The sequence below is a fragment of the Parus major genome, chromosome 1, assembly GCF_001522545.3.
Source record: "Parus major isolate Abel chromosome 1, Parus_major1.1, whole genome shotgun sequence".
Taxonomy (NCBI): Eukaryota; Metazoa; Chordata; class Aves; order Passeriformes; family Paridae; genus Parus; species Parus major.
The window spans coordinates 9,504,211-9,525,996 of NC_031768.1; the positions used below are offsets into that span (position 1 = coordinate 9,504,211).

At 39.3% G+C, this 21,786-nt stretch overlaps 1 protein-coding gene across 1 annotated transcript in view; it reads left to right on the forward strand.

Moving 5' to 3' along the window:
* The first annotated feature begins 205 nt into the window (after positions 1 to 205).
* DMD (dystrophin) overlaps positions 206 to 21,786 on the forward strand; it is a 1,134,919-nt gene continuing 1,113,338 nt past the window's right edge. Inside the window, exon 1 of the mRNA XM_015620877.3 lies at positions 206 to 256. The gene's annotated coding sequence lies outside the window, so the exon portion shown is untranslated. The remainder of the gene's footprint in view (positions 257 to 21,786) is intronic.

Below are 21,786 nucleotides of genomic sequence, written 5' to 3' on the forward strand. Positions count from 1 at the left end.
GGTGCTCCTGCCCCGGGGGGGGGCCCTGCTCGCCGGCTGCGCCTCTCCATCGACCGCGGGGCGGGGGCCGGAGCCGCGGGGGCCGGAGCCGCCGCCCCGGCGCTATTTCAGGGCGGGCGGCGCCGCTCCACACCTGGCCCGGCCCGCTCCCTCCACCCTCGCTCCCCCGCCTCCCTCGGCAGCTCCTCGGGCATGGCTGAGCCGGGACGCCTCGGCCCCGCTGATGAGTTCCGCGATGTCATCCGCAGCCGCTCGGGTAGGCACCGCACCGCACCGCGCTCCCCCCGGGCCGGCCGGGTCACCGCGCAGCCCCAGCGCTCGGCACTCGCACTCACCAGGGCTTGGTGAAATTACTTTTTGTGTTAGCGGAACTTTTCCTTGCTCTGTGCGGCGCAGAAGGGGCTCTGCCGCCGGCTCGCCGGGCGAATCGCGCATCTCGGCGATTTGTCCCAACAAATGAGTGTCACCGTGCGGGTCCCCCGGGTGTCCCCTGCCTTGGGCTGTGCTTGTGCCGCTTGTGTCGGAGGGCAGATTGTTAAAGCTGTAAAGGGGAGCAGCTGTAACGCTCCCCCAGAGGATAAAGTTTCAGGTGCCTGGGCCTTTTTTAAGTCCTGGAAAGAAACCAAATCCGTGGTAGTAAAGGTATTTATAGACCATTCAGCATTTACTCATTTGCAGTGCAAGTGCATGTGGAGCTACAAGTTAAATAAACTCCTCTCGAGGCTGTATGTGTTTGCCCGGTAAACAAGCCTTAATATAGTGATGTCCTTAGACAGTTAAATGACTTTTCAAAAATGATCTCTCTCGTACTTGTGAAAAACAGCAACAAAGCACTTGTGATGCATTACAGAATACTTAGGTCTGGTATGGAAATTTTACTCTTGAACCGCTTGGGTGGTAGTAAGTAGAACTTATGATTTCTGTGATAAATATTGTCAATGTTGCTTTTACTCTGGTAGTGTAAAGACACTCTTGCACCAGAATTTGGTGGTTTCCCACTGAAGCCTCAGTGATGCAGTTCCTGAAGATCTCCTGTTTTTTTCCTAAAGTTATCACCCTACTGTTTCTTCTCATAATAATTGCTTCTCCTTCAATTTGGTATTTAAGAAGATGGGTATTGCCCGTGGGGTGTAGAAAGTGATGAAAAGTTTAATTTTTATTTTTTTTTTCCCCCAAAGACCTTATTATGTTTTCCATGTCATGTCTTTTAGCTGGGTTTCTGCACCATGAGAATGTGAAAGAAGTGTCTGGTGAGCTGTCTCCACAGTCATTCCTGGTTGTGTTACCTCTTATAGTAGCACATGTTCCCTGTTCCATACTTAGCTCACGGTTTAGGGACTATAAAATGCAGACTGAGTGCAACACAGAGAAAAGTCCCGTTCATTTAAAGGCTTGCCCTGTTAGTGTGTAATGAAGTATTTGGGTAGTTGCTGATTGGAGATGAGAGAACTTGAAGATTAAAAAAAATATCTTCAGGTCCATGTAATTTTCAGGAAGTGAAGTTGAAGGCAGTAACTTTACTGCTAGATGAACTGAATGCCTTCTTCTCACTTTTTTTCCCTATAGCTGGTAATTACTTTCAATGTTCAGTTTGATTTTCCACTTTAAAAATTCATAATTGAGAACAGACGCTCTCTGAAAAGCTAGACAGGAAATGTTACCTATGCATTTCCTAATTATCCCTTACACTCTGTTTCACTTGGAAAGTCTGTTTCCAGATCAACTTCAGTGGCAAAATGCTAGTTACATCATAGTAAGTGTAAGATCCCAAATGGCTCTAAAATGTTTTTCAAGTTTCCTGCTGTAAAGTAGTAAAAGGATTTAGATGTTACCAGTAGACATGGAGCAAACATTTGTGTTTCTTAATTGGGCACAATTCCCTGATGCATTATCTATGATGAATAAGAAACAGAATCAGTTTTACAATCATACAATTGTCCCAGATGTTTATAAGCCTGGAGAGATTAGGAAATTCAATTTCCATAGTAATATTCATCACAGGTATACTTTTTTTTCATGGTATACTCCACAGTGATCTCTTACTCTGCTTATCTTTTGTTGTTATTATCCAACTTTGAAACACATTGCTTAAAATCTGACTATGGATTTGGGAAACAGTAATGAACAACAAATTAACACAGCTGTTGGCACAAGCAAACTGAGAAGATCTTGATGGGATGGTGTTTATAAACCTCATGATGGTTCATTTTGGGTTGGGGTTTCTCTGTAACCTGTGACCTAGGTAAGGCATTTCTGGAGTTGGGATTCTTTGTTTGGACACACATTCTTGAACAGATTTGGGTTGGAAGTTTTAGGAGGGGTTCTCAAGAGTGAAATGCTGGCATGGCATAATCATAAACACACCTGAACTCTGTAGTGATGGTGAGGAAACTAAGCTGTTCTCAGTGGGCACCTTCTAGGTCTGCAGAAAAGATTCTGGGACCCAGGAAGGAAGATCTTGGGGATTGAATGTGCAGATAGCGTAGCAAGCTTATGGAGATTTAAGGTACCAGGTACTGGATGGGCTTTAAAAGAGATTGTATCCCACTTGTTTTCACTGTATTTATATTAATTCCATGCTTCAGGAGTCTTCTGCTTTCTGATAGCTCCTGAATAGGAAGTTTGGCTTTTAGCAGGTGCAGGTCTTGTCATCCCATGAAAGCTGAGGAAAGATAGGATAGAATATGTTGCTGTATTTTTCATGTAAAACTATTCTATACTTGCAGATTTAATGTCATATTCAAAAGCTCATACCACCAATATTTGATTAAGATGAATGGTTGATACAGATAGCATTCATTTGGGCATCCTGCTGTCAGTTCTAAGTAAAATGATTAAAAAAAGTAATGAGGATTCACTTTATGTAAGGACAAAGTTTTAGAGTTTGTTAGAACAATTTACAGGAAAGCAGGCTCTGTCAAATATCCTTTATGTGCAAATTTTATTGATCAAGTGATTTCTTGCAGAATGTTACAACACACACACACAAAGAGCACTAGCAGTAAAATACCTTCTAAATTGTTTAAAACACAGAAAACAGTTATATGGCAGAAGTTACCATCAGGGAATTGTAACAAAATTGTGTTTTCCTTGTAGCGTCTCTGTGGGGATAATTTCAAGCTCTGACACTCATACAGAATGCCTTGAGTTGCCTGAGCTTTGAAGAGGATTCACACATGAGCAGAGTTTAGGAGTGAGGAATGTAAACTGTGCTGCCAGAGAGAGGGAAGAATTTAGTGGCCACTGCAGGAGCTCTCTTTAGCATGTCTTCATCATGAGATGACATAGGGAAATGGGTGTAGGAAAACTTATTTTTGACTCTTGTATATGGCATGGCTAATTCTACTATAGGCAATGTGTTGGAAAATATCCACAAAACCTGAAATCCAAAGGGAATGGCTATGGAGCTTAGCCAATAATTTTTTTTTAAGTCATCTATGATATGTTGCAGAAGTAACTTTAAGTATATTCATGGCCAGAAAATCCTGGATGCTGAATGCCTACTAGAGGAGGGAGCAATAAGGAAAGAGAAGTCAAAGCTAATAAATTTATTTAAAACATGTAATATCTTGTACAGAGAAGATGGATAACCTCTGGGGATAGATCCTCCATATCTAGAGGTGTTTGGTCCAGCATTTAGTACTTTTTTGTAAGGCTAGCTTTATTGAAATGGGGGTTACTGGATTCAGCATGCAAGAGCCTGTTGTAAAATGTCAGTCCAGTCATTTATCTCATGGTCCCTTCTGGCCACAATGGTGTTCATTTGTGTCTTCCTGCCTCTTCAGTTTAATGCTTCCCATCTAAATTGAGCCTTCCCCAGACCTGTGGACTACCCTGTTTCTTTCTGGTGCAAGACTGAGGCTGAGCATACTTCTTTTTCCCTGTGCAGGGGCACTGGCAATTAAAATACCAGTGTTAAACCAGAATCCATGCAGGTCTTGAGCTAAGATTGCTCCAGAGAGCTGTTCAGATAGTAGTAGCAAAAAGACAATGTAAAACAACTGCAAATGTGAATGCTACAAGCTACTGTCACTTTCCAAACCACTCATAAACATACCAATTTAGTAAGTGTGGATCTCTAACATACTGTACTTGATGTCATATTTGTTGAGTGCATGGAGACCATGCCTGGGGAAATGGATGTTGCAGAGCTTAATAAAACTTATCTTTGTGATTTGGTTTCTCTGAAGAACGTGTAGTTTCCATTTCTCAGTATGTCTTTCCTAGCTGTACAGTTAAATAGCGCCATCAGGTCTCAAATGCATTTGCATGCTTGCTATGTTGAAAAAATTAAAAAAAAAATAAAAAATAAATGCAACCCAAAGCTGAGAGCAAGTGATTTTATGCAGTAAAAAGAAATCTGCGTGCCATAAATACTCTTATAAATTTAATGAAGATTTAGATTTTATTACTGTTTCAGAACTTAGTAACTGTAGTCATGATTAGCAGCACAAAGCCCTCTAATTTCTTCAGTTCATGTGCAGCCTTCAGAAAAGTGCTTAAGACCTCATTTGTTCTTAACTTATAGCACAAAATTATGCAGATCTGGAGTAAGCTGCTGTTTTAACTTGATGACTGCTTAGAAAATTGACATAGGGTTTGAGTGAGGACTTTATCTCACCCACATTGCTTTCTGTTGAGTTGCATGACTTGGAGTTCTGACTAGAACACAACTGTTTTGTTCTTTATGCACAGCATAACAAAGCAATTATTAGGAATTGGCACTAAGCATCGTTAACTGAGTTTCCAGAATGTATGCTTGCTTTACTTTTGTACTTAATTGCCATTAAAAGGTAAAGCTACAACATGTAGTGGTGATAAAAGCAGTTAAATAGACTTAAAATAGTGGTTCTCCTTTTTTTCCTCTTCTTTGCTCCCTCTGCCCTCCCCGAGGTTCATTGATGTGTAAGCTGTAGGTGACCAGAACTGTTAGTGCATATTCCAAGCTGGATCATTTGAGTGGGTTCTTCTCCCCCCTTCTCCCTCAAGCATCCAGAGACCTGAGAGAGTTCCCTGGGTTGTTCAGTGCACAAGGAACAGCGCAGGATGTGCTCTGCCTGTTTGGCTGAAGTCGCCAAACTTCGGGGGGATGCTAGCACTACTTCTGAGAAGGCAAACCGAATCGACAGCTGTATCTGCATAACAAAGTCTGTACCGTGAATCCCAGGGGATTGCCGATGAGAGGAGCCTCCTCTGGCAGCAGGGCTCTGCTGAGCTCTGCAGTGCTCCCCTGCCGGGGATGCCGGCATGCCCGGGGCTGGCACCGAGCGCTCCCTGTGGCCCGGGACACCTGCTGCTGCCAGGGGTGCCTCGGCATTCCCGGGACACTGCTGGCACAGAGCAGGTAAGCGATAGCCGGCTTAGCCCAGCCCTGCTGGCTGCTGCTGTGGCATCGCTGCCCCAGCTGCAGAGCCTTTCAGAAATAAAAGGAATGAATGCCTTCCCGGCTGCTGAGGTGGGGGCCTGGCTCTGATGGATCACAGCCAGGGGAGGCTCGTACGTGCTGATTCTATTCCTGAAGTGCAGCATGTGGCAGGAATGGGGGCTCTTGGCCAAAAGGGCTTTAAGGGATGAGTGAAGCTACTGCAATAAGGGAAAGATACAGGGTCACGCTCATAAGGCGTGTATTAGAATAAATATCTTATTTATACATAAATATTTTACATACAAAATTTGGATTTGGATGGATATACTTTCTTATTGCTTAAAGGAAAAGAAAAAGGCAACAAATCTCTCCTGGTGAAACAGAATTAAAATATGGATATAAACTGTTCAGACTATTTCATGGCCTTGCCAGTTCATCCATGGTTTTGTGGGACACTTGTAGCTTGCAAAGTGGGACAAAAGCTGCTAGTGATGTGGCAGTAATACCCTCCTGTACTTCATCCCACTCCAGGACATAGATTAGCTGGATCTAATAAGCAGAATAACCTAGACATTTTTTGTAATGTTTACAGTCACAACATGCAAAGGTGTCTGTGTAGAAGACTATTTTTAAATATGTGGTTTAGATGGGAAAATAATTTCATCACTGAAATAATTTTTTTCTTGAGTTCAGGGCTTCATTATGTGCTTTAAACTATTGTACTCAAATCAATCTCTTTTTTTTTTTCCCAGATAAAATTAGATTACATATGTTTCTCTTGCTGAAATTAAGTTTTAATCTTGTTTTGGTTTTCTTTTATTTTGAGGTATTTCCATTATTTCTATTATACTTGACAGGCTGCATTTCTTTTTATCAGAATGAGGACCTAGCCATTCACTACATAATCTGCTCATTGTGGTGTAGCAGATACCTAACTGTAGGACAAAAAATTGACTTTTGGGTAGTTAGATGGATTTTTTTCTGCACCTATTTAAGGATTTAAAAAGCATGGGATCTGGTATGTTCAGAAGTGCTGATCACGTGCAGCTTTTGTTACTTAGTGATTTCAGTCTGAACAGAGCTGGAGGGGATGAAAATCACTCTGAAAGGTATTACCAAAATGTCTCAAATGCTGTTAAGTAGTAGTCTGTGATCAAAAGTAAACATTTTTTTTTTCATTTCAATTGTAAAAGATCATCCAAATAGCAGTTTATTTAAGATACTAAATTTAATAGCTTGCTCTTTAAATATCTGTTTTTAATTGTCTGCCTTCTGTATACTGTTGCCTTGACAACAGTATTTTTGTATGTTAAGGAGTTCTGATATTTGAAATGTAGATCTAAAGAAACACTATTTATGTGTTTAAACTAGCTTTAGATCTGCAGCATCTGTAAACAATTATCATTTTATCTGGTTGAATGTGAGTGTGTTGGTTGTGTACTGTAGCTGATTCTGTCGTGTGGATAAGTGCTCACATCTTGTCATTAACTGTATACCCACTGCATGTTAAAGGCAGTGGATTTATTTCTATTAAAGTGATCTCCTGCAATATGAATCTCTATTTGGCAGAATTTAATTCAACACTTTTTATTTCTCTCCTTTTAAGTCAGGAGTAATTCACTGACTTGAATTAAGTGGTGACTTGTTCGTAGTTATCAGTGGGGGGGAAAGCCCTACCCTAGCATTAGGTAATTTTCGAGTAGAGCTAAAATTTCTCCTGCCATGGTACCAGTGTCTCCCTGTGGTGCCCCATCCATTGTTGAATTTCTGCAACTACTTTGAGTAAAGTCCCACCTCTTATATCTGGAACTCTATGAGCAATGTGCTGCTTTGCGTTACCTGGAAAATATTATCCTGAACGTCAAGGTTAGTTTTTTTCTGTCCTTATCCTGTGTGATTGGTATCAAGAATACAATGTGATTGAATTATGCTGCAGGATGCAATCAGATACCATAAATAGTATTATCTACAAAGAGTCTTGGGAGTGGTTGCTGGACTGCTTTAAAAAAATACTTTGGCTTGGCTGTTGGAGCCATAGATTGGATCCTAATTTTGAAATATCAACCTATTTATTAGAAAGATAATACACCATAGAACTAATTTATTGTTTAGAAGAATGGTTGGATTGTAAAGAAATATATACATGAACTAAAGCAAGTTTGTTGTTTGTAACTTTCAAAAGCTGCTTTTACCTTTGTTCAGCCATTGTATGAAGTCCTTATCAAAGAGGAAGTGCACTAAGCAAACTATTTAGGATGTTTGCCCTGCTTAGAAATTTTTATTTCCACCTTGTTGTACAAGGAGAAAAAAAAAATAAAGAAGTGCAACATATATATCAACCTCTGCCCAAACACTTAGTTTTCTACCCAAGTTTGACATAATCATATGGGGGAGGAGGACCTGTAAAGAAAGTTCATCCAGAAGTTTTCACTAAGTCACAATGGTCCCAAATAAGCTTCCTGCAAAGGTTGTCTGGTAATGCATTAACAAGTAATCATTGAAGCAAAACTGTTATTTAACTATGATTTAATAATTATATCATGTTAACTTTTTGCTTGATGGTGGAGTCTGTTCTCATTTTCTCTATTGTCAAGGAAAACTTGCTGTTTTGGTGTTTGAATTTATCAGAGTGTTTACCAATAGATTTATATGACATTTTCACTTTGTCAGTGGAAATAGACTAGCAAAATAAAGGTTGTGTAATAAATTTATTTGTAATAGTATTTCTGTTCTTGATGGCCCACATCTGCCATGAACCATCTTCAGGAACTGGCTTCAGCCTTGAAGATAGCCTTTAAAGTGTGAAGTATAATCTTCTACACTTATGACCTAAATCTATTTCTTTAGTCCCAAGTGTGCCTTCTGACTGGAGGGGCATCCTATATTTAGGTTATCTAGCATCACAGTAATCACACATGTTCCTGAAAAAAAATAGCAGCTGGGAAAACAGAATCTTCTCTACAGCACTTTTGTTTCTGTGTTGTTTTTTTCCCCACACAATAATTAAGCTAATTCAATTAGGCTTTGTATGATCTTTCCCCTTTTATCTCAAGTGTAATGATTTGCTGAACACTAGAGGGAAATAACTAAGGATTTGCAGTGTGCACTTGCAAAATATTCTTCAGCTGAATGCTGGCTGCCTTCTCAGAATGATTTATGGTTGTTGTGGATTTAAACAATTATCATCTCATTATCTTGAAACTCTGCAAAAGTCAGTGGTCCCTAATTTGCTGGAAATGTCGGTATGCTGTGGAAGATGTGTGAAACTGGAGAGGACTTGCTGCTTGTTTGGGATTCTTTCCCTATGGGTTCCTGCACCCAACAGATGGGTGAAGGAAACTTCTACTGTGGGAAGAAACTTTTTGGTCTGCTTCCCAATCCATATTGGACTTGCAAAATTTATGTTAATTCAGTCATGTTTTTTTCCTTCCTCTTTGTGCTGCTGCTGGCTGGCGACAGCAATAATGACAGTAGTGCTGGAGGATGCCCTGTCCTCTGGGATGATGGCTGTTTTTTCATAGCTATAACATGATCAGTAGTGCAGGAAAGAGCTGCAGATTGAGGGCTGGTGTCACTGCACCAAAATTTGCTATCTTTTCATCATCTGCATGCTGGCTTGATCAGACTGAGTGTGTAACCTGAGGCTGCTTCTCTTAAGGTGAGTTCATACAGGTCCAGACTTCGAAAGCAGTCAAGGGAGAATTGAGATAAATAAAAGAAATACTAAGTACTAATTAGATATAATGACCTACAGTAAAAATTGATAAACTTTGCCCGTCCCCCTTGGGGGGGAAAAAACCCAATAAACTTTTTGTTTGAATGTCACCAGAAGGGTAAAAGTGATGGTCCTTGGGCAGTCTTTTCCCTTTCTGCTGAGTTACTCCAATGACCTTGTCTAGAACTGTGGTCTGTGGATTCCAACCAGAGAAGTGAGTCCACAAATGGAGTGATTTGCATGGCAGAATAGGAAATTAATTCATCATGATGATTGCCATTTGGCTGATAGTTAAACAGAGGCATAGATAATACTAATGCATTCTTCCTGCAAGACTAAGTCAATTAAACCCCATGCAGCTGAGACAGATCCCTTTTCATCAAGATTTCTTTCAAGGCTCACGTGACTTCCTCCACATAATAAATTAGCAACTGGGAATGGAATACCAAAGTCAGTTTCATTCTTCAAACTCTTAATATAAACTCCCGCAGGATACTTCGGGGAAAAAATCAACTACAGTAGATTTTTTTTTTTTCCCCCTCCTTAGAAATTGTCTCTTAAAAAAAAATCCCCTGAATGACTCATTTAGACTTATGCAAAATATTCTGCTGGAAAGTTCTTAGTGATGTGGTATGTCAGGATTTCAATCTTCTGTTGTGGGAAAGAAGAGGAGGCATGGTGCATAGACACGACTACTGAAGTCAAATAACTAATTCATATTCAAAACATAAGCAGTCACCAGGAAGACTTTAAATCTTCTGCAAATCTAGAGTAGTTTTAAAAGATCCAGAGCTTATATTTAAGTACTGGATTTTTGTGGCTAGGCTCTTTAAAGCAATTATTTCTGCTTAATTAATATTAACAATACTTTTCATCTCTTGTAACTGCTGCAGTTTGAATAATAATTCCAAGTTTTAAACAATTAATTTCCTGAAATTATTTTGCACATTATTCATTGCATAGGTTATAATAAAGGGAGATTCTTAAGTATCAATCTGAATAACCACTGGAGTTCTAAGTTTGTTATGAAAGATGAATTTAATACTTGTTCCAAAATGTTAGGATGCTAAATTGCATCAGGCAATATCAATTGAACTGCAGAGGTATAATATTTAAAACTCGTGCTTTGTCTTTCGTGAGTACCTCTTTCACAGATAGCAATGAACTATAGGATCGAGGAGAAGTTTATACAGCTTGCTGAAGTCGCTAATGTCCTAAGTGAAGTTACAACTTGGGCACAGATTCTCTTTATCAGAGACTGAGACATGTGCAGCTACCAGCAGCCTGAACTGCAGGCTGGGTTAACCTGATGTGTAAGTCCTAATTGCTAGACAGTGATCCCAAAACAAGCTGTTGGCACTTCTGGAAGTGGAGTACCATGTGAACAATCCTGTAGCATAAAAGAGAGTTTGGGATGTGGTAGTTCTCAAGTGACTGAGAGTAGTGGGTGGTGGGGTTTTCTAGTCAGTGGGATCCTTGTAGAAAAGGGCTGGCTTGCTTGTTACAAATGTTCTGGCTGTGGTTCCCTGCCAGAGCAGTGTTAACAAAGGAGAGATGAAGACCCAAAATAGACAAATGTATTCGCTGTAAATAACACCATGAATGTGTGATAGATAGTGCTACTGTTGGAGTGCTGCATTAGTGTAAAAAAAATTCTGAAGACAGAACTGTAATATTACTAGGATGGCTATATTCTATGTACTCCTAACTAGACAGGTAGAAAACTTGTGAAGAAAAAGGTACAGTATCTTAAAATGTAAATTAATAGGCAGTGACTGTATAGGGAGGAATAGTTAGTTCTCATCTGTCTCTCATTTAGCTGTGATATATATATATTCTAACTGGGAAAGAAATGAAAAGTTTAATTTCACTTCAGATTCCTTATTAAGTATTTTTGTGTAATTAAGTTAGAATGCTGCTTGCAGCAGTTTACAAAATGCTTGTCAAAGTAGAGAGCAACTTAGAATATTTCTTCTTTTCAGAACTTAAAGAGCTAAAAACACCCTGGCACTGGAATTAAACCTGCTTTTTTAAAAAAAAAAAAAAAAATAAAGATAAGAGTTTACCTGTGTAGAAACTGATTTTGTAGGCTTTTCACACAGGCATGAGTGTGACAGGAATGAGGAGATCCCTTTGGAGGGTTGTTGTGAACCAGAAATTTCACTGGCTAATCTTTAGTGCATATGCAGCTTATTTAATGAAGTGATGGGCAAAGTACATAAGCCTGAATACACTAAAATGGAATGGAAGCTGAATCTTCTTGATACAATTGTGCATGGGATTTGATCTGTTTCTTTCCCTGTCCTGGTGGGAAGTTTATCCACTTACTGCTGTTCATAAGAGCTTAAGAATACTAAATTCATCTGTTTCTTCAATGCATATATTTGTTCAAAGATATTCTACTCAAGCATAAACCAAGAGACTTCTGGGTCAATTATCAAAATCAGTAGAAAATGCAGGTGTGTGAAATGTATCCTTTTACATACAAAATGAGTCTGGTGTTTTATAATGAACCAGGTGAGGTTTATAAAGTGAGGAGTTTTGCATCCTTACTTGAATGCTGATTTTCTATCTCCGTTCAGGATAGTTTTCTGACAATGCCACAGGATCAATTACTTAAGTAATGCTCAAGTTAACTTTGAGTTGCTCCATAACACATATTATATCCTACACATGGTATTGCCTGGGTTGCATGGAATTTGGTTCCAAACTTCAGGGTTTTTTTTGTGAAATGAATATAATTTTGCTGACTTCACTGATCAGCATAATTAAGATTTTTAATTTTTTTCTGAAAGAATGCATCCAGTGATTTGTGGTTTTGTGCTATCCTGATATATTCAGGTATATGTTTAAAAGCAATAATTGAAGTAGGGTCTTAAGAGAGCTTATCTTTCTTTTAGGTAAAAATTAGTGTCTTGCAATATTTAATATCCATACATTAAAAAAATCTTAATTATTACTGTATGAGCTCTTTAATGTTCAAAACCAAAAATATCAATTCTAATTAAGTGATGTGTTTAAATAATTAAAAAATCCTCCCAAACTACAACAACATTAACCAGTACAGAATAGACTTTACCTTCAGTTAGTCAGGATTACCTGTCTTCCAGTGTACATTAAGACATTTTGATTTATAGAGCATCAATTCCCCAACAGAGCAACGGGACCATGCTTCTTTACTTAGCAGGTAATTCTGAGATATAGCTTTATAATGTCATTATCTTGATAAATGCCTTTGTCAGAAATATGATACAGCTGTAATGAAATTGTGGTTCAAAACAAAATCTGCAATCACAGCACAGATATTAAGAGTACCAGTTCAGCTTGACTTTTTTTCCTTTGTCCAAGTTTAACAAACCAAATAACAGTGGAGTTGAAGGAAGGAGTGCTTAAACAAGGTGCAAGTTGCCCCCTGTCAACACTATGTTTGTTGATCAGAATGTGAGAAATGTATATTTCTGTTCATGAGGAAGCTTGTTCCAATTTTACCATAAAATCATAGCTACTTTGTTAACCATGGAAGAAGTGATTTATTTTAAAAGTTTTATATCTACTTGGAGTGGGAGAACTGCATCATAGCTACTTCCTGAGTTTGATCATACTTTATTTACAAAAAACCACTTGTGCATGTGTGTATAAAAAGACATGCAGGGTTGAAAGCTGTGGCCTAGGAATGTACCTTGGAGGTGTGTGTGCTTAATCATTCATCCCACCCTCTGGATTCTTGATTCCAGTTGGTACAACAATCAAGACAAGGGAAAATCTTCCATACAACCAAGTAACCCTGATGTGCACTCTACTGCAATGGAGACCAAGGCTCAGCATAAAAAATCCAAAGCTTTTTTGGTAGAATTCTGTTACTGTATGCTGCCACTTTTTCTCAGCATTTCCCTTTTGCTGAGAGTTTCTGTGCTGTGAGTGCCACAGAGAATTGTGATGGTCCCAGCAGTCAGAGGAGTTTGGGGATCTGAGCTTCCCAGGCTGGCTCTCACCTAATCACAGTGCTGATGGCCACTGGGATTGAGTCTTGTGGTCTGTTCTCCCTCTCTATGACAGGAAATATAGTGCTTGGGATAGTGTTCTGGGGATGTGGGTGTATATTCTGGTGGCTCTTTTCCCCACCGTACCTATCAGCAGAGATGCATTAACAGCTCTGTTGGATTTTCTGGTAGAATATATTATCTAGTTGGCTAGAAAATTGTAGAGGAGACAAGATGTCCTGAAACATGGAAGAAGTATAATGGAAAATAGACTGTTTTTTCAGCAATATAAGCCATCATTCTGGTGATATTTTGTGGTCTATTTTATTTTTTTCCTGTTTGAAACCCTGCCAATTAAGATTTGGCTGTACTGAATCCTCAGGTTTTTTTGACTCTCATAGAATCTCACATTCTTTATACACTAAGAGCTGAAAAAAAAGGGTCAACCAGTGTCTGTTTCTTTGTGTTCAGTCCATGAAGCTCTCCACTCAGGGTCTTGTCTTCAATGATTAGGAATGGCAGCAGAGATACCAACTTCTGAAGTCCTTGTACAATTAAAAGTAAAGTTTGTACATTTAAAAGTAAAGGGACATGTTAGCTGCTGAATGTGACATATTTTTATTACTCTAGCAAATGTTAGTAGTGGCACCCCCTTTTGGGGCAAGGGGAATTGGGCTGAAAGGAGCAGTCTTGGTTGAAGAACACCAGGGATGGTTCTGGAGAAGCCTGTACCCTGTCTAGTGCTACACTGAAGTGTCCTGGACTTCCTCTTCCTCAGGCAACATGTAAATAATTTTAACAATGCTAATGAAAAATTAGAGTAAGGGTAGTGGAATCTGGATTTCATGGGAGCAAAAAAGTGAATGCTTTCCAAGAATGGAAGTGGTTTTTAGTCAAGTGACCAAAAAAAAGCTAGAAAAACATGGGGAAAAATTCTAAAGTACATTTGCAAGAAGGGGCATTGCAGCATCATGGATTTCTCTGTAACATACACCAACTTCTGGATGCTGAATGTGACCCTTTAGAAAAGTAAGGGGGAAATTCTGCAGACGGTACTGCAGCAGTGGATGTCAGCTAAACTGGTTCAATATTCAAAAAGAGGAGCATGGAGCTGTAATTTAATTGTACAAAAACTTGAAGAACATAAACCACCTTGGTTTAAAGAAGTCTTTGAAAATGAGTATTTTATTTGCAGAGCCACATCTCCAGCTGTCAGGTTTGACAGCAGATTATGATACTAATCCTACTTAAATTGTTATATAACCAATTAGTGGTAGGTGTGATGAACTCAGTGTAGCCTTGGAAGAGTTTAGCATTCAAGTAATGTATTGTTTGTGGAGAAGATGGCATGGTAAATGTGGATTACAATTTTTGTCATTTTCCTGTGTTTGTGTCTATAATTCTGAAGTATGATATCTCCTCTCAGTTACTAAATGTATTATTTGTTTTCTAAATATACCTATGTATGATGCAGAAATCTTAAATAAAACTAATTCTTAGTCCTGTAACTCCTGTTCCAAAATGTGACCAGCAACTTGAAAAGACATGGTGATTAATTGATACAGCTAGTTTAAGGTTAATAAACTCCTGTCTAGTAGTGAGAGAAGTTTAATATAGGTGAAAATCATGTAAATAATTGCATAGCATTGAAAATAGGATCTCTTTTGCTTCCTAGGGTCATTCTTACCAGAAGAGGCTAACAGACCTCTGTTAACAATTTTCCAGGGATATAAAAAATGGAAATGCAAGTTTTGCAGAGTGAAAATACTCCATGTAGAATAGTGAACTACTGAGCTCCTTTAGTTTAGAGATAATATAGGTCACTTGTGGCTGGCCTCCTGAGGAGTAACTGGCCTTTTTGAGATCATAAATGGCTGATACTTCATGAATGCTGCTTCAATAACATTGTATTTATCTTAATTGAATCTTGGAAATAGTATGGTTAGAAGATAAGGCTTTTTAAGACCCATGATTGCTGTTTCATTCTCTTGTCAAGATCTGTGAGGTAAATATTAAAATACGAGCACTCTGTGAGTGAAGGTTTTGGAGCCCATTCCTTTAAAGCACAACATCTAAGGCTCTTGGACTGTCAGATGGCTCATGTGTTTAAAGCTTTAGTGTACATCTTGGGGAATGTACCGAAGCTTGTGAATCTATTCAGATTTACCATCACACTTGAGCAGTCACTAGTCAGTTTTAATATTCAGTGCTACAATGAGGTAGCTCACCTGATCAAACTACCTCTTTAAACTCAGCAAAAAGCTCCCTTTAATTCAGCAATGTTGGAAATTATGATCTCAAGCTTGCTGTATAGTTCTCTGTTCTCTGATGGAAGCTATTAAAGGCAGATACAAATAATTCAGGTGAAATTCTGATTCTGCATCCATAAGGATTGACTGGAAATGCAGTATGGCTCCACTTTGATAAGGATCCCTGGATTGTTCTTTTATATAGTAGGTCAAATTTTTGTTGTTTATTTTTATTTGCAGCTTTAGATTAATGTCATGTTGTAGTTTAATTTAAACCCCAGTTCGTTGTACGCTAATCCCAGGTAGCCTGACTTCAGGCAGTGATGAGATGGAGCTCTTTCCTCCCTACAAGCCTGTCAGTGCAGTTTGGGTTTTGATTGAAGGCCAGCTGTAGCCTGTTTTCTGGAGGTGGTGTGGGCATAAAGATCATTAGTACAGGGAAAGGAGAATTTCCCAGTCTTTGGTCTGCTTTAGAGTTCTGTGGTTTTCAGCTACATTATCGACCTATCTGCATTCCCTTACAAGATATCTATTCCAGCACAGCAGAGCAAGCAGTTCAAGTTTAATAGCTCTTGCTGGAAGAGGTTAAGAAGAAAAGATATGGAAAAATCTATTCATATTTGGAAAGATATTTTTATAAGTGCTTTTCCATAACAAGCTGTTTAATTATTCAGTGCAATGTAAACATAAACAGATACTCTTTTACAAGGAATAACTTCATTAAATATCTATTCAAAGCAGATGCATATATTTTCTAACATGGCAGGAGGACTGGAAGGTACTTATCTAAGGAAGAGAAAATTTAGTCTATAAAATGATTGAATAATAGGTATCTAATTTTCTAGCTTGCATGTTCTTTCTGAGCACTAATGGTATTGTAGACCTCATAAGCTTTGCAGAAGAGTATTTTAAATCTTCAAACTCAATGGGGCACATATAAGTTAGTGTACATACACAGGAGTATATTTGCATTGTGACTCTCAATCTTGCATACATATGTGCACAATTGAGCCTCTCATGAGGAATGTAATTTACAACTTATTGAAATTCTCTAGGCTATAAATTTCGGTAAGCAGCTGCTTTTTCAAGGTTCATGTCCTCTGTGCCTTTTTGTAAACCTGTTTTCTCAAATGCTCTTTTCCCTGAACCTCTCTGACTTACAGGAGACTAATGGGGGCATTCCTTTTGATTTATCATCTGTGCTGTAAATTCTCCTTGCAAAACTCTGCTTGCTCCCACTCTTTGATGCTACCTATAGTGCCCTTTTATATGTGGTAGCTTGTTGCTGCACTGCTGCTTGCCCTGAGTGACAGCCCTTGCTCTCAGTGTGGCTGCCCATGGCTGCTTTTCACTTGAATTTCATTGCTAGGTGATATATTTCTGGTTTGAAGCATGAGGTCTCAGGCACCCACAGTTACAGGGTTCTGCCTCTCTGCTTCTGATTTTTGCATGGGCAGTGCTGGATCGCAAGAGGAGGGTTTAAAATATTCTTGGAGGGAATTGGTAAACTGTGAAAGCTCCAAAGACTGCTTTTGTCCTAAGCCTCTGTAGAATTTCTTTGAATGAGTTTGCAAAATCCCTGTCTGGTCTATAAACTCTATGAAATCAGGTTTTCCCTCTAGACTGTGATCCCAGCTGGAGTCTATCTGTCCCTTTAAAAGCTGGTGTTTTGCTCCAAATTCTATGAGGTGTGTTGCAGTTGACTTTTCTTTCAGAAAGGGCTTTATATCACTCTAGCCTGTACTCCCTTTGAGTCACTTATAATCAGGAGCAGAATTTATGTGGAGCAGTAAATTGTGATACTGTGTACAACCAGCTGAAATTTGCAATGGCTTATCCGTGGAATTCTTCCTGTGAAAGCTGTTTTGTACTCCCTCCCTCCCTATTGCTCGTTACCGCACCTCTGGAGTCTAATTTCAACCATGGAGAAAATGACTGAAAGAAGGGTGAAATAAAGTTCTCTACTGGAGTTAATGCTTTTATATCCACTAACTGTATAGCTGGCCTACTTGTTGACATAAAGGAAAATGTCATGAGGAAACAAATAGCAAGCCCTGGCAGTTTTGCAGCACAGCAGCCCTGTGACAGAGGAGACTGCAATGTGTGTTGTAAGCTCCTTGCTTGCTCTCCTCCCAACCCTGCCCCTTGCCCAAATTACACTGCCTCTAATAAAATATTACCCTTCTTGGTCTTGTGATTTGTTTATTATCTTTCCTTAATTTTGATTTTGCACCTGTTAATGATCCCTTTCCTTGCTGCCTTCTCTGCCCTGGAATGACTGTGGGTATAGTCTTTCCTTCTCCAAAATACAAATGGAATTAATGCCAAATTAATTGAAAGAAGAAAAGAGCTTTGTAAAATATATTTTTTTCCTGACTTTTGTGCTTCAAATATATGTTTTACTGCTGGAAACAGCACAGTGTTTTCTGCTCTTTAATCCAGAAGAGCTGCAAGTTTAATTTTGAATATATTCATGATACTTTTGAATCTTTGGTGTTTATTGGAGCAATTAATATAGAATAATGCCTAATGTATGATTCATTTTAATGAATTTAAGCTTATTATTTGCAATAGAGTGAATATTCTAATTGGATTTTGCTAATTAAGCATTCAATTGTAGCTGATTCACCAGCACTGGGCTGCAGGTGTGGTCAGCCTTGTTTTGCTCTATTTGCTCTTCAGCTTTACATTTCATTGTCTTATGAGAGTTATCTAATTGCAATACAATGGCAAACAAATCCAGGCATTTAAGAGCTTGTAAATGATCTACTGGATCAAAGCACAGTAACTGAGACTTGTGTGCATCTGTATTATTGCATTGCTGCTCCTATTGAGATAATCTTGCTTGATTTAATTTTGTGGGAAATGTTTTACTGTTCACAACTAACTGCTTATCAATTTGAGCTGTGTGAAATGAAGACTGTGCCCTCAAGTCTGTGGCACTGACAATGAGGATCATTATCAAGATGGCAGATGATCATGTTGGTAAGCATGCACTGTCCTTGCAGAATGATGGAAAATTGAGTTTCTTCTATATGCTTTTCATGAGGCCAGAAGTACCCCTGCTTATTTTAAAACCTTGAATGTTCCTCCTCTTGTAAAATAATCACTTTGATTGTTTTGGACTATGTTGAATGCCTACTTGTTAGCACTGAACACAGTTACTAGATCATAGCAGTCAGAAAAAGATATCAAAAAGAAAAATCAGAAAAGATTATATATTCTGAATATTTATAAATATTTAAATATCTATTGTCAGCAAAATATTTAAATGCAATATACAGAACATATCTGTGATGGCTTTAGCTAGATTTAGAGATGGAATATAACTCTGTTTGCCATGTGGTTACTAGGACTGAGGAGAGAGTGAGCCTTTGCTTCAAGCTGTCAGTCTCAATGAAAGTGTGAAAAGCTCTACTCAATTATCCATCATTAGCCATCACATCACCAGTGGGGGTTCAGTATCACAACATTCTGTCTCTGTTGAAACACTAGTAATTCTTCAGCTTTGTTTTTTCATGTTATCCTGGTAAATCTGGGGGGCCAAATCTTGGCTTTTACTCCATGGTCAGTTAATGAAATCCATCTGAGAACGGCTGGGCAGGACAACAAATACCCCAGCCTTGTGTTAATCTCCTTAATGCATCAGTTCTCCAGTCCAACATAGCAAGAGGGTAGTTTTGATCAGTTAACAGCAAAATACCAGCTCTGCTGTCTCTCCTGGAAGATGGTCATGGCCTCCTTGCACTCTAGAGAGCTCACATTCATCCTGGGTGTTGTCCACCACCCCAAAATTTAAGGAAAAAAACCCCAAAATTGGGGGTGGGGACCCCAAAATTTGAGGAAACCCCGGTGCCTCGGGCAGGAGAGGCTTTGCACCCACCCTTTGGGGCTCAGAAGCCTGTGCAGATCCCCTGGCTGGGAACTGGGCTCCCTGGCTTCTCCCTGGTGCCTCTGCCTGGCTTTCTGCAGGACTCAAGCTACCTCATCTTCCAGGCCCTCAATAAGATGCACTTTCATCATTAAATTCCAATATTTTATGCATTTTCATTGGCTGATGTTAGTATTTATGAAGCACTTTCTATTCAGAAGTTAGGGCAACACAGAACACCTTGGGGAGCTACTGTGCTATTACTACCTTGCCTTATAGATGAGAAGGTAAATTGCCTTGCCAAAGGCCATGCAAAGTCTCCAAGGGAACCAGAAATATAGCACAGATCCATCAGTGGGTCCTTTTCCCTACACAGTAATGCCTTTACTTTAGATTTTTAAAAAAAAATATATATAATTTGGAACTGTAAGAACAGGGACCATTAAAAATAATGCAAATGCAACCCATTTTTCTAGTGCAGTTATCACAGAAGCAACCTCAAGAAAGCACTGTGCAGTTCCTTTCTATTAGTAAATTAATGCCTCAAACAGTGCCATCTGACTGCTTGCCAACTGAGTTTTGCTTAATGTTGAATGAGCCTGAGGCAGAAATAGTAAGTCCTGTGCCATTTGTGAAGGCAGCTTGGTTCTGGAGCTATATGCTTTTCATTTTGTTTCAGTGGTTTGGTCCAAAATATTCTGCTTTGGTGTAGTGGAAATTAGATGTTTGTGAGCATGATCCCACCTACACAGTGTGGGAACTGATTTGCAGTATCTGTGTTGCTAGGTTTTGGCAGGTTCATGTAGAAGAAAACAGCTTTGATCAGCAGAGAGAGCGAGCATCCCTTGTATATATTTCTCAGTCAGGGATGAGTACCCAAACCACAGCAAAGAAATGAAAGGATAATTGGCTTGAAAGTGGAAGTTTTCATCCTAAAAACCATGTTTGCCCTATTGGGTCAGTGCTTGGTCATTTACAGCTCTGAGATATTATAAAACAGGGACATATCTTACAGGGAACAGCACCAGCAACATGAACTCCTTTCGAAGCACCGAAGATCTCACCCTGTGCTACTTTCAAAACTCGCCTCTCATATAAACCTTTGCAGCAGACATGAGGCATCAGCAGGTCTGCAAAGGAGCCATGCTAAGAAACACCAGATCTATAATGATATATTATTGATGTGTCTTCCCATTAAGTACTCTCTAATCCCATTATGTTAGGATTGTACAGCTTGAGTGCAGTATTTTACAGTGCTTAATGTGCATCACATAGTTACATTACTCAAGGTGAAATTACATAGGTGCTTGCCTTGCTTTTGTTGTTAAACCAGGATCTATGACATTTTTGAAATTTTAGGAAGTGCTGTAGATCAAGAACCACTTGTTAGCTATGTTGTTTTTTGTCTTGCTTTTCAGCTTTCCCACTGTCCTTCCAGTTGCCGTTTGTGGCCTTTATAAAAGCTACAGCTGAAATGCTCTACATGAACTTTAGGAGACCCTCAAACCCATCATGCTACTTCACCAAATTTACTTTGATTTCTTATCTTGCAAAAACTTCTGTTATTTTAATAGTATTTCAGGACTCTTGATATGGCCTGCATTTCCAAATCAAGGTGTTTGAGGCTCAGTGATTTTACTTGGGTAAAAAAGCAGCTGCCCCTGTGTGTGTCTTGGACTGCAATGTTTGTGGTGCCCCAGCTCTCAGGTGTTGTGGGTTGTTCTAGTGAGTGTTTTGGGTACTCAGTGTTCCCTTCCTGGGTGTGAGAAACGCAAGTTGTGAACTTTTTTGTTGGGCATGTGGATGCTCAAGGCCCTCCCTTGCCTAAGCCCTCCTTGTCAACATCCTCACCCAAAGCATATTGAAATCTCTCAGCCGGTCTTTTTCTGTGGGATCAAACAGAATTGCAGGTGATGTAGATCTTCAGAAGGTCATTCATAACATAAGTAAAGTTATTAGGCTGCTGATTCCTAAGTGTGACCCTTAACTTGAGCATAGGAAAGCCAAGTCGCAAGACCTGTAACTTGTATTAATATAGCAAAATGAAGATGGGTAGATTGTTTGATGCTGTCACACCTCTCAGCTGCCCTGTAATGCCCTGACTTGTCCAGCTGTAGTACTAGTAGGAATAATTTCTGGGCTCATTCTTTAATTTTAGAGTCATTGTTTTTTTGTGTTTTGGTAGTATTTGACTTGATTGTGTGTGGAATTGTTTTTAGCGTACCTGAAGACTTCCAAATATCTCTTTGGACAATAAAGGAGCTAGATGACACATCTGAGATGCCTTAAAGCATTGAAAGGGTGAAAGAACAAAATATTTCCACAAACAGTTCTGTTTATCTTTTAACACTGTAAAGATCCTGTAGTGGCTGAGCACTAGGGGCAGTCATGGCCAGTGATGAGCTGGGGTTAGAGAAGTAGAGGGAACGTGGATTTGCTCTATTTCCATTACCACCATCTACACTGTGCACACTGTGACACTGCACGTTGTGACACGGTGCTGTCACCAGCCTGCTGATTATTGTAGCCACACACAGCAGCAAACCCTACAGGTACCTGTTCCATCTGAGTGGGTGTCATGGTGACACTGCTGGTTGGGTTCTTTT